The sequence below is a fragment of the Mesoplodon densirostris genome, chromosome 3, assembly GCF_025265405.1.
Source record: "Mesoplodon densirostris isolate mMesDen1 chromosome 3, mMesDen1 primary haplotype, whole genome shotgun sequence".
Classification (NCBI taxonomy): Eukaryota; Metazoa; Chordata; class Mammalia; order Artiodactyla; family Ziphiidae; genus Mesoplodon; species Mesoplodon densirostris.
In genome coordinates, this window is record NC_082663.1 from 142,889,374 (window position 1) to 142,899,293 (window position 9,920).

A 9,920-nucleotide genomic window follows, 5' to 3' on the forward strand; every position below is an offset into this window, starting at 1 on the left:
GGCTCTATATGATGACAGATGGTAATTAGACTTACCCTGATCATTGTGTAATGTATAAAAGTATCAGGGCTTCCCTGGTGGCGCAGTGGTTGAGAGTCCGCCTGCTGATGCAGGGGACACGGGTTCGTGCCCCGGTCCGGGAAGGTCCCACATGCCGCGGGGCGGCTAGGCCCGTGAGCCATGGCCGCTGAGCCTGTGCGTCCAGAGCCTGTGCTCCGCAATGGGAGAGGTCACAACAGTGAGAGGCCCGCGTACCGAAAAAAAAAAAGTATCAAATCTCTATGTTGTAAACCTGAAACCAATATAACATTGTAAGTCAATTATACTTCAATTAGAAAAAGAAAAAGGTGAAAAAAAGAAATTGTTCGGAAAACAATCACATTGAACACACTTCTAGGTGTTGCGAGTCTAAGCCCTGATATTGTAATTTGAAATCACCCAAAATAAATGGGCAGAATTCAGAATGTTCCTACACTGCTAAAGGGGGGGGGGGGGGAAGAAACAAAAATGTAAACAAATGGAATGTAATAAAAAATATTTATTTTTTCTTATCTTCACGACTCTCTTGCTTCTTTGGAAATATTTTATATTTTCTATCAAGATCTATGATTAAATATTTAAATGTTTCCTTCAAAACAGAGTTTAAAAAGTGAATAAGGGGCAAACTCACGCAGGGGCAGTTCTGACGTGGAACTGTGAGGAAAGGACAGATCACCCAGGAAAGTCACCAAAGAGGAAACTCTACCCAAAGGATTCCCATAGAATGTCTGTGCCCAGGGAGATTCTGGGGACATAGACACTAGGCTTTTAAGCAACATAGTTCCAGGCGGTTAATCTCTGATTTCCTCTCATGTAAAACATCCACAGGCAAAAAATATATCTTTAAAAAGAACCATCCACAGCTCTGTGGAGGAATGATAAACAATACTGCGTACTTCAAAATGCACCATGGAGGACAAATATTAGTAATGAAGCTATGAACTGGAGAGGGGAAGATGGCATTTGGGAACGTGGGGAAAGATCTGGAAATTTAGGCATTTACTGCCTGCTCTGGGAAGAGCTGGGGCGCAAGAACAGGGTCGTGGATTTGTGACCCTGTTCCTCAAACATTCGATAAAGTGAGGGGAAGAAGAGTCCCCGCCCCTGCCAGGGAGAAAGGAGGGACTGGGGACCCCACAGACCACAGCTCCACCTATGCATGAAGCCCTGACACCGAATCCCCGATTGTCCAGTGATCACCCTCCCCGTGGACACCACACAATTTGGAGTAGACACGGCCGCAGCAGTGAGCGGAGAGGCCGCCCTGGGTCCCAACTGCCGGCCACGCCCCGGGTGGACTCTGGTCTGCAGACTCCGGAGTTGACTGCGGGGAGGCCCGGGTCCCACCACGGCCAGTTCCAACCGGTCCTTCCGCCCCCGTCTTCCAACACCCATCTCCCCAACTCACCATTTCCCAGTTTCTCTGGTTCTGCGTTGTCCACCTCACGACTCTCGTGGCAAGTGCAGGTCACAGCAACAGAGGACGCTGCTGAGCCACTTGAGGACTTTAAGGGCAGAAATCAGGTACCCAGGTTGAGGCCCGACTGAAGATCAACAGAACACGCAGACCACTCGCCCCACGTAGTCATTGGAGCGTCGCCCACACGTCTGTAACCAGTGACTCCCCTGATTGGACAGTTTGCAAGGCCCCGCCCTCCCGTGCCTGAGTGACAGCAAGCGGGAGGTCAGGTCTCAGAGCGGAGCTGGTACTGGCCGCGGACAGGAACTGTCCCCTCCACCGACACTGCATTGAAGCATGAGGCCAAGAGGCCCTCACGGAACTCTGCCACTTCTTCACAAACACGGACACTTAGAAGTGATCTCACCATATGTAATAATGAGTCTGGCTCCATTTTGATCTTTGATCATTTCCCGTGGGACCTCAGGGGCACTTGGTTCTGGTGGGAGGATGAACCCCACAGTCTAGACCAGGCCCCTGGGCCTCTCAGATGCTAGGTAACAACATCATAGTGAATGGCAAAGAGACCTCTTCCAGAACTGTGGCATCTAGAAAGGGACTGAGGGGGAGGGTGCCCCCTCCTGCAGGTAGGCTACGCCAGAGGGCTCAGGTTGCACTCTGCCATGATGTCTCAAATCTCAGTAGACATGCTGAGCTCATGGGGGGCTGTTTCCAGGACCCAAGCCACAACGAGCAGCTGCGTGGAGGGTCAGATGGTCACGTCCTAGGACAGCTTATATTTCCACTAGAGCCTAGTACCTGGTGGAAATTACAGCTTCAATGGCATAAAGTGTGGGCTAAGACGGGGCAGTTTCTTGAATAGAAGTAAAATTGGTAAACAAGGAATATGTTGCCTTCAAACATCATAACAACCTAGGAGATGCTGTGGGTGCTGAGAAGGACGATCCTTCTTCATGGTGTCAGGGAGGGAATTTACCAAATAACTTTTAGAAATTTAACCATGGTGTCAGGGCCTCACAGTATGTGTGAGCTAATGGCCCATCCACTTTTCATGAGCTCCCTTTTTCAATATCTGTATGTCCCGAATGAATGTTAACTAAACTTCCTCAAAGAGATGTCATTAATGTAATGTTATACCTCTGCTCATGGAGCCTGGTGGATGCAGGTCAGACTATGCCTGCAGAGACTGTGTGCAGTGGCAATGGTACTGAGGTTACTGGAGGGTAACCAGTAAAGGTGTTCATGTCCCTTTAGAGGTGAAGGCTATCTGCAGCTGACAGGCTGTGGAAACAGGCACTTAACAGAAAAGACTTAGCCAGCTCTATCCAATCCTGTGACAGCAGGATATTTACCATTTGCTGATTGGATGGAGTTAGTACTTTCCATAATGTTGGAAACTAAAAATAGGTGTGTATTTGATGTAACCACAGCCTCAAGTTTGCAGTAATCCATTGTGAGGTGTCATTCATTTTTCCAGGTTTAAGAATAGGTGAGGGCTTCCCTGGTGGCGCAGTGGTTGAGAGTCTGCCTGCCGATGCAGGGGACACGGGTTTGTGCCCCGGTCCGGGAAGATCTCACATGCCGTGGAGCGGCTGGGCCCGTAAGCCGTGGCCGCTGAGCCTGAGCGTCCGGAGCCTGTGCTCCGCAACGGGAGAGGCCACAACAGTAAGAGGCCCCCGTACCACAAAAAAAAAAAAAAGTTATGTTTATACTATACTGTAATCTATTAAGTGTGCAATAGCATTATGTTTTAAAAAACAATGTACATACCTAAATTTAAAGATACTTTCTTGCTGGACTTCCCTGGGGGCACATTGGTTAAGAATCCACCTGCGGGCTTCCCTGGTGGCGCAGTGGTTGAGAGTCCGCCTGCCGATGCAGGGGACACGGGTTCGTGCCCCGGTCCGGGGGGATCCCACATGCCGCGGAGCGGCTGGGCCCGTGAGCCATGGCCGCTGAGCCTGCGCGTCCAGAGCCTGTGCTCCACAACGGGGAGAGGCCACAGCGGTGAGAGGCCCGCGTACCGCCAAAAAAAAAAAAAAAGAATCCACCTGCCAGTGCAGGGGACACAGGTTCAATCCCTGGTCCAGGAAGATCCCACATGCCACAGAGCAACTAAGCCCATGAGGCACAACTACTGAGCGCTCTACAGCCCACGTGCCACAACTACTGAGCCCGTGTGCCACAATTACTGAAGCCCGCACGCCTAGAGCCATGCTCCACAAGAGAAGCCACAACGATGAGAGAAGCCTGCGCACCGCATCAAAGAGTAGTCCCCGCTAGCCGCAACTAGAGAAAGCCCACACACAGCAACGAAGACCCAACACAGCCAAAAAAAAAAAAAAAAGAGAGAGAGAGACACTTAATGAGACCTCACTAACTGTTATAGAGTCTGGCTCCATTTTAATCTTTGATCCTTGACAGCGTTGAGCCTTCCATCCATCCCTGACCCTTCCCCACTCATTTGGTACTTGAGAAAGAATCCCAGACGTTTGGCTCTGCTGGGAGGTTTGAACCCTGCAGCCCTAGTTCTACCTGGGCCCAAGGACTCTTTTCAGTCAATCACAGTGCATGAGATGTGTTCATTAAATTCTCATGTGTACATTTTACACAGGAGAAAATTTATATTAGATCAGTTTTTGCCTATGTCCTTAGAGAACTTTGAAATGCAAAGGACTAGAATATCTCTAAGGCAATTGATTCCTATTTTCACCAGTTAAAAAACAATAAATCATTATGTAAATACGGGATGCACCTGGAAACTCTTCCTTTCCAGCATTATTGAAGTATAACTAATAAAACTGTCTATATTTAAAGATAACAATGTGATGATTGATATACATATAATGATACTACATCGTATGCTTGAAATTTGCTGAGAGTGGAATAAACATTCTCAGCAGACACCACAAAGGTAACTATGGGAGGAAATCGTTGTGTTAATTAACCTGAAAACTCTAATATGCCTAAGAGACTAAATTGCAACTCCTTTACATTGCAAAGCTCTTTATGCATTTATTTATTTATTCCAACAGCTTTATTGAGAGGTAATGCACATACTATACATTGCAATTCGTGAATGTGTACAATTCACTGGTTTTTTGTATATTTGCAGATATGCCTATTGTCACCACAATTTTTGAACATTTTCATCACCTCACAAAGAAATCCCTCTCCCCTTTAGCTATCACTCCCAATCTTCCCACTGTTAAAAAGAAACAACAGGCCCAAAATGGAGTCACTTGTGCTAAGCCAGAGTAACCAAATCAAAATTAATACCTAACCAAATTGCAGTTTCAACCTCCTCCAGGAATGTAATCCTAACTGGTCAATCTGGAATTTCCTGGTCAACGCTAGTGAGGTAATTGGCCTAATAGACTCCTTTTGTGCCCTAAGGAACATGACTGTGCTTGAAATAATCCTTTTTTTTTTTTTTTAATGACTTCCTTGTCCACATCCTCTCTGCCTTTAAAAAACCTTTCATTTTTTATAGCTCTTGGGAGCTCCTTTCTATTTGTTAGATAGGATGCTGTCCGATTCATAAATTGTTGAATAAGGCCAATCAGATCTTGAAAATTTACTTAGGTGAATTTTTGTTATTTAACACCATCTTCCTCAGCCCTGGGCAACCAGCAGTATGAAGTACATTGACATTGTGAAACCAATCTCCAACTATTTTCATCTTGCAAAACTGAAACTCTATATCCATTAGAAAACTCATTAGCCACTTCCCCCAGCCCCAGGCAACAACCACTTTTTCTATGAATTTGACTACTCTATGTCCTCAAAAAAATGGCATCATACTGTGTTTGACTATTTTTGACAGGCTACTTTCACTTACAATTATGTCACTGAGATTCAATCATGATGCAGCATTTGTCAGAATTTGCTTTATTCTTAAAGCTGATTTATACTCTATTATATATATATGTGCCAAATATTTTTTATCCATTTATCTACTGATGGACACTTGGGTTACTTCCACCTTTTGGCTATAGTAAATAATGCTAATACCTCTATTTGAGTTCCTGTTTTCAATTTTTTGTGTATTGTTGTCCTAAACTAGAAATAATTTCCAGAAAAGAATCAGGATTATCTTGAAGCAAAAGGACAGCATTATTATTCCCAATGTTTGCAAACCAGGATACACAGAGTCTGTGTCTCTAAGGGGAAGTACATTGGGGAACGGGGGATAGGGTGAGAGATTAAAAAAAAAAAAAAGCCTCAGGAGTTTCCTCGTTGGTGAACACATGGAGATTTGGGGAGACTGGGGCACGTGGAGAGAGCTCCTGGTCCTTTCCCCATACCTTGCCCTATGTATCTCTTCCATCTGGTTGTTCCTGAGTTACTTACATCTTTTTATAATAAATCAGTGATCTAGTAAGTAAAATTTTAACTAATTAATTAATTTAATTATAAGTAAAAATAAAAACAAACACCTCAGAAACCAAAATTGAAAGACTTGTAAGGGGACTGGATGGTCCTTGCAGCCTGACAAAAAAGTTTTCAATAATTGGCTGTCATTGGAGGTTCTCCTTAGGGGCTCTTCCAGGTAGGATCCTTAGCAGAATCAAAGTCCTTATAGTTTTTGTTTGTGATTTTTCTAAGAACACAGAATACTTGACTGAACCCCAGGTCTGTCATAACTACCTGGTTTCACTTTATTCTGGGTCCCCGTTAGCAACACTGGTCCACTATTTTCTTTGCTTAGGGAATTTCTCTTATTTTTACTTTTCCTTAGGGGATTTTATGTTACTTTTACAGTACTTACCCATAAGTAGAATGGCAAGATCAGATGGTAACTCAGTACCTAATTTTTTGAGGAACTGCCATGTTGTTTTCCATAACAAAAGTACAATTTATATTCCCAGCAATAGTACACAAGGATTTCAAAGGGTGTTTTCACTTTCTGGATGGTGTCATTTGAAGCACAAAACTCATTAATTTGATGAAGTTCAAATTACCAATTTTCTTTCTTCATGTAATGCCCTCGATGTCATAGACAACATTTTTTGCCAAATCCAAGTTCAGGAAATTTTTCCTATGTTTTATCTAAGTTTCTTACAGGTTTCCTCTTATGTTAACATCCTTGATCCTTACTGAAAAATTACTGTATGTGGTGTGACAAGGGTACAATCTCTTTCTTTTGCATATGGCCATCCAGTTGGCCCAGCACCAATTTATGAATAGAAATATTCTTTTCCCATTTTTGAAAACTTTGTCAAAGATTAGCTGACCTTAAATGTAGGAGTTTATTTCTTTTTTTTTTTAGAGTTTAAAATATTTATTTATTTATTTATTTATTCTTCGCTGCATTGGGTCTTCAGTGCTGTGTGCGGGCTTTCTCTAGTTGCAGTGAGCGGGGGCTGCTCTTTGTTGCGGTGTCTGGGCTTCTCATTGCGGTGGCTTCTCTTGTTGCAGAGCACAGGCTCTAGGCGTGCGGGCTTCAGTAGTTGTGGCTCACGGGCTCAGTAGTTATGCTCCTGGGCTTTAGAGCGCCAGCTCAGTAGTTGTGGTGCACGGGCTTAGTTGCTCCGCGGCATGTGGGATCGTCCCGGACCAGGGCTTGAACCCATGTCCCCTGCATTGGCAGGCACATTCTTAACCACTGCACCACCAGGGAAGTCCCTGTAGGGTTTTATTTCTCAAATCTCAATCTATACATACATCTCTATATCTATCCTTGTGTCAGCCCCACACTACCTTGAGTACATTTGCTTAAAGTTTTTGAAATTAAGACTTGTTAGTCCTAATACTTTGTTTTTCATTTTCAAGAGTGGCTTGGCTATTCTGGTCCCTTGCAATTCCATATATAAACAACTTGCCAATTTCTTACAAAGATTATAGCTGACATTACAATAGTTATTACATTGAATCCTCAGATCATTTTGTGGAGTAGTGCCAGTTCAATGATGGTAACTCTTCTGAACCATGAAATTGGGATGGTTCCCCCCTTATTTACACTTGTCTTCACTTCTTCGCACCATGTTTTGTAGTTTTAAGAGTACTCACTTTATTTTAAATTTTTTATTTATTTTTTTATTTTTGGCTGCGTTGGATCTTCGTTGCTGTGCATGGGCTTTTCTCTAGTTGTGGTCAACAGGGGCTACTCTTCGTTGCAGTGCACAGGCTTCTCATTGTGGTGGCTTCTCTTGTTGCGGAGCACGGGCTCTAGGCGCGTGGGCTTCAGTAGTTGTGGCATGTGGGCTCCAGTAGTTGCGACATGTGGGCTCAGTAGTTGCGGCTTGTGAGCTCTAGAGCACAGGCTCAGTAGTTGTGGCACACAGGCTTAGTTGCTCTGCATGTGGGATCTTCCTGGACCAGGGCTCGAACCCATGTCCCCTGCATTGCCAGGTGGATTCTCAACCACTGCACCACCAGGGAAGCCCAAGAGTACTCACTTTATATTTTGGGTTTAGCTTGTTCTTTTTCTTGTTCTTTGAGGTATAAATTTTGATCGTTAATTTGGTATCTGTCTTTCTTAATATAGGTGATTATAAGGTTCACTTTTACTATTTCTTAAGCTATATACAACTGTCCTTGTTTATGTCTCTCCTGCTGTGTTTGGGTATCCCTAGAAACTCAATCTTAAGTAGTCTGTGGCTTCCAGCTCTTTTTTCTAGTCCACTCTTTTTATACCGAGCCCTGTTGGTATGGTAGGAAGGTACTGGTGTGGAAGAATGTTCTCTTGTAATTAAGCCTGTAATGTTTTGGCAGGACAGAATCCCTGGACTATGAAACTCAGAACAGGTTCTTAGTATTCATTCCTTCTCTTTTGTCACAGAGAAAACCTGAAGGGTCAGGGAGTTGTCTGCGTGCTCTGTCCTATTTCAGATAAGGTTTTGACAAATTAGTTTTCTTTAAGAGAGAGCCTGAGTTACAGGGAAAAGAATTCTTTGTGTACATATCAGAATGGTTTCCCCAGATTCCTGCATGAAGCATGAGGCAGTGTTTTTCCATCATTCATGATGAGAACCTGGTTGGGCTCTTGCAGAAAAATTGATAAATTGGGGGGAGTTTCCTGAGACTGGACTCACTAGAGGTTTTAAATCTCAAGCTAATCTAATCTGTGTCTCCAGCAAATTCAAGTTACCAGTTTAAGTGTTCCTAGAGGTTGCTGGCTCCAGTTGCTTCACCTCCGGGTGACAATTCTATTTGTCTGTCTCTGATATGGGGAGCATTGTTTGCCACGTAACCTCAACTCTCTCATGACTCTAAGCACAGGTGTTGCTTTTCAGGTTGTTCAGCTTCTTGTCTTGTTGTAAACCTAATGATCACTCAGAGCTCTTTACATATCAGAGCAGAACCATCCATTCAGTTGTGTTGCTCTGTATTTTTCCCTTATAAGATTGTACACCAATTCACTTATTCATTCCTCTGCTGGTGACCATGTCGGTGGTTTCAAAGTTTTTATTCTGTGATCATGCTTGTATCTCTGTATTTGAATTTCTTTCCTCACTTCTGAAAATTTCCTATCTTGAATGTTTGTCACCCTGAAGACGATTTCCATGAGTTACCTTTCATTTTATCATTGCCCTTTTGAGGGCAGGATCAACCCCATACCTAAAACAGGATCAGATGTCAACACTAATGTTGTCACGTGCATCAGTAGAAAGATATTTATTACTCAAAGGTACTTTCTAACAATAGGGCAAAGGTAGCTGGTTCAGAAGGCTTGTGCAAAGAATGGCTTGGCACCTTAATGTGTGTACAAGTGGAGGCTGCAGGTTTTCAAGGTTTGATCCTCCTACCTGCTGACACAAAAAGAAAAGGAGCGTGTGTCATCCTTCCTAACTTAGTTATCCGTTGTAAGCCAGACAGGTGAGCAGGTACCCAAAGCCTTAAGAGTGAAATATCAAAAACGAGTTCAGTTCTTTATGAAAGTTCACTCCTGTTGTTTATAGACGTAATGATGCCACATCTCATTTAAATGAATTTGAATATTAACTGAAAAGCCACGTGACACAAGCAACACATTATAAATAAGATGATGAAGCTTCAAAACAACATTGGAATCCTGTCATCCCCAGGTATTTTGAGGGATCCAGGAAAGTGTGCCAGTATGGTTCTGGAATTCTGTTCAAATATTTCAATAATGTTATTTTAATTTGTTGTCTCATCTGTGTTACTGGTGGCACCTTGCCAGTGTATTCCACCCACATGCAGCAAGCAGCCCTCCTAAGGGAACAGAACTCTCCCTCTCTGGCTCATAAATAGCACAAAGCCAAGTGGTCATCAGCTACCATGTCCACTAGAGAGTTGTCCTTCATGGAAAACACCTGAGGCATTAGCTGACTACTACATGTATTTTGAAAGTTTTTGACATTTCTTGATTGGCATTAATGATATGTTTGTTGAATGACATCATGTGTGCCCAGGTCAGTGCCAGGGGCTCCAACGACGATGAGTCTGTGATTGTAAACTGTAGGAAAAGAGGACATTTGTGTTGGATGGGCCAGAG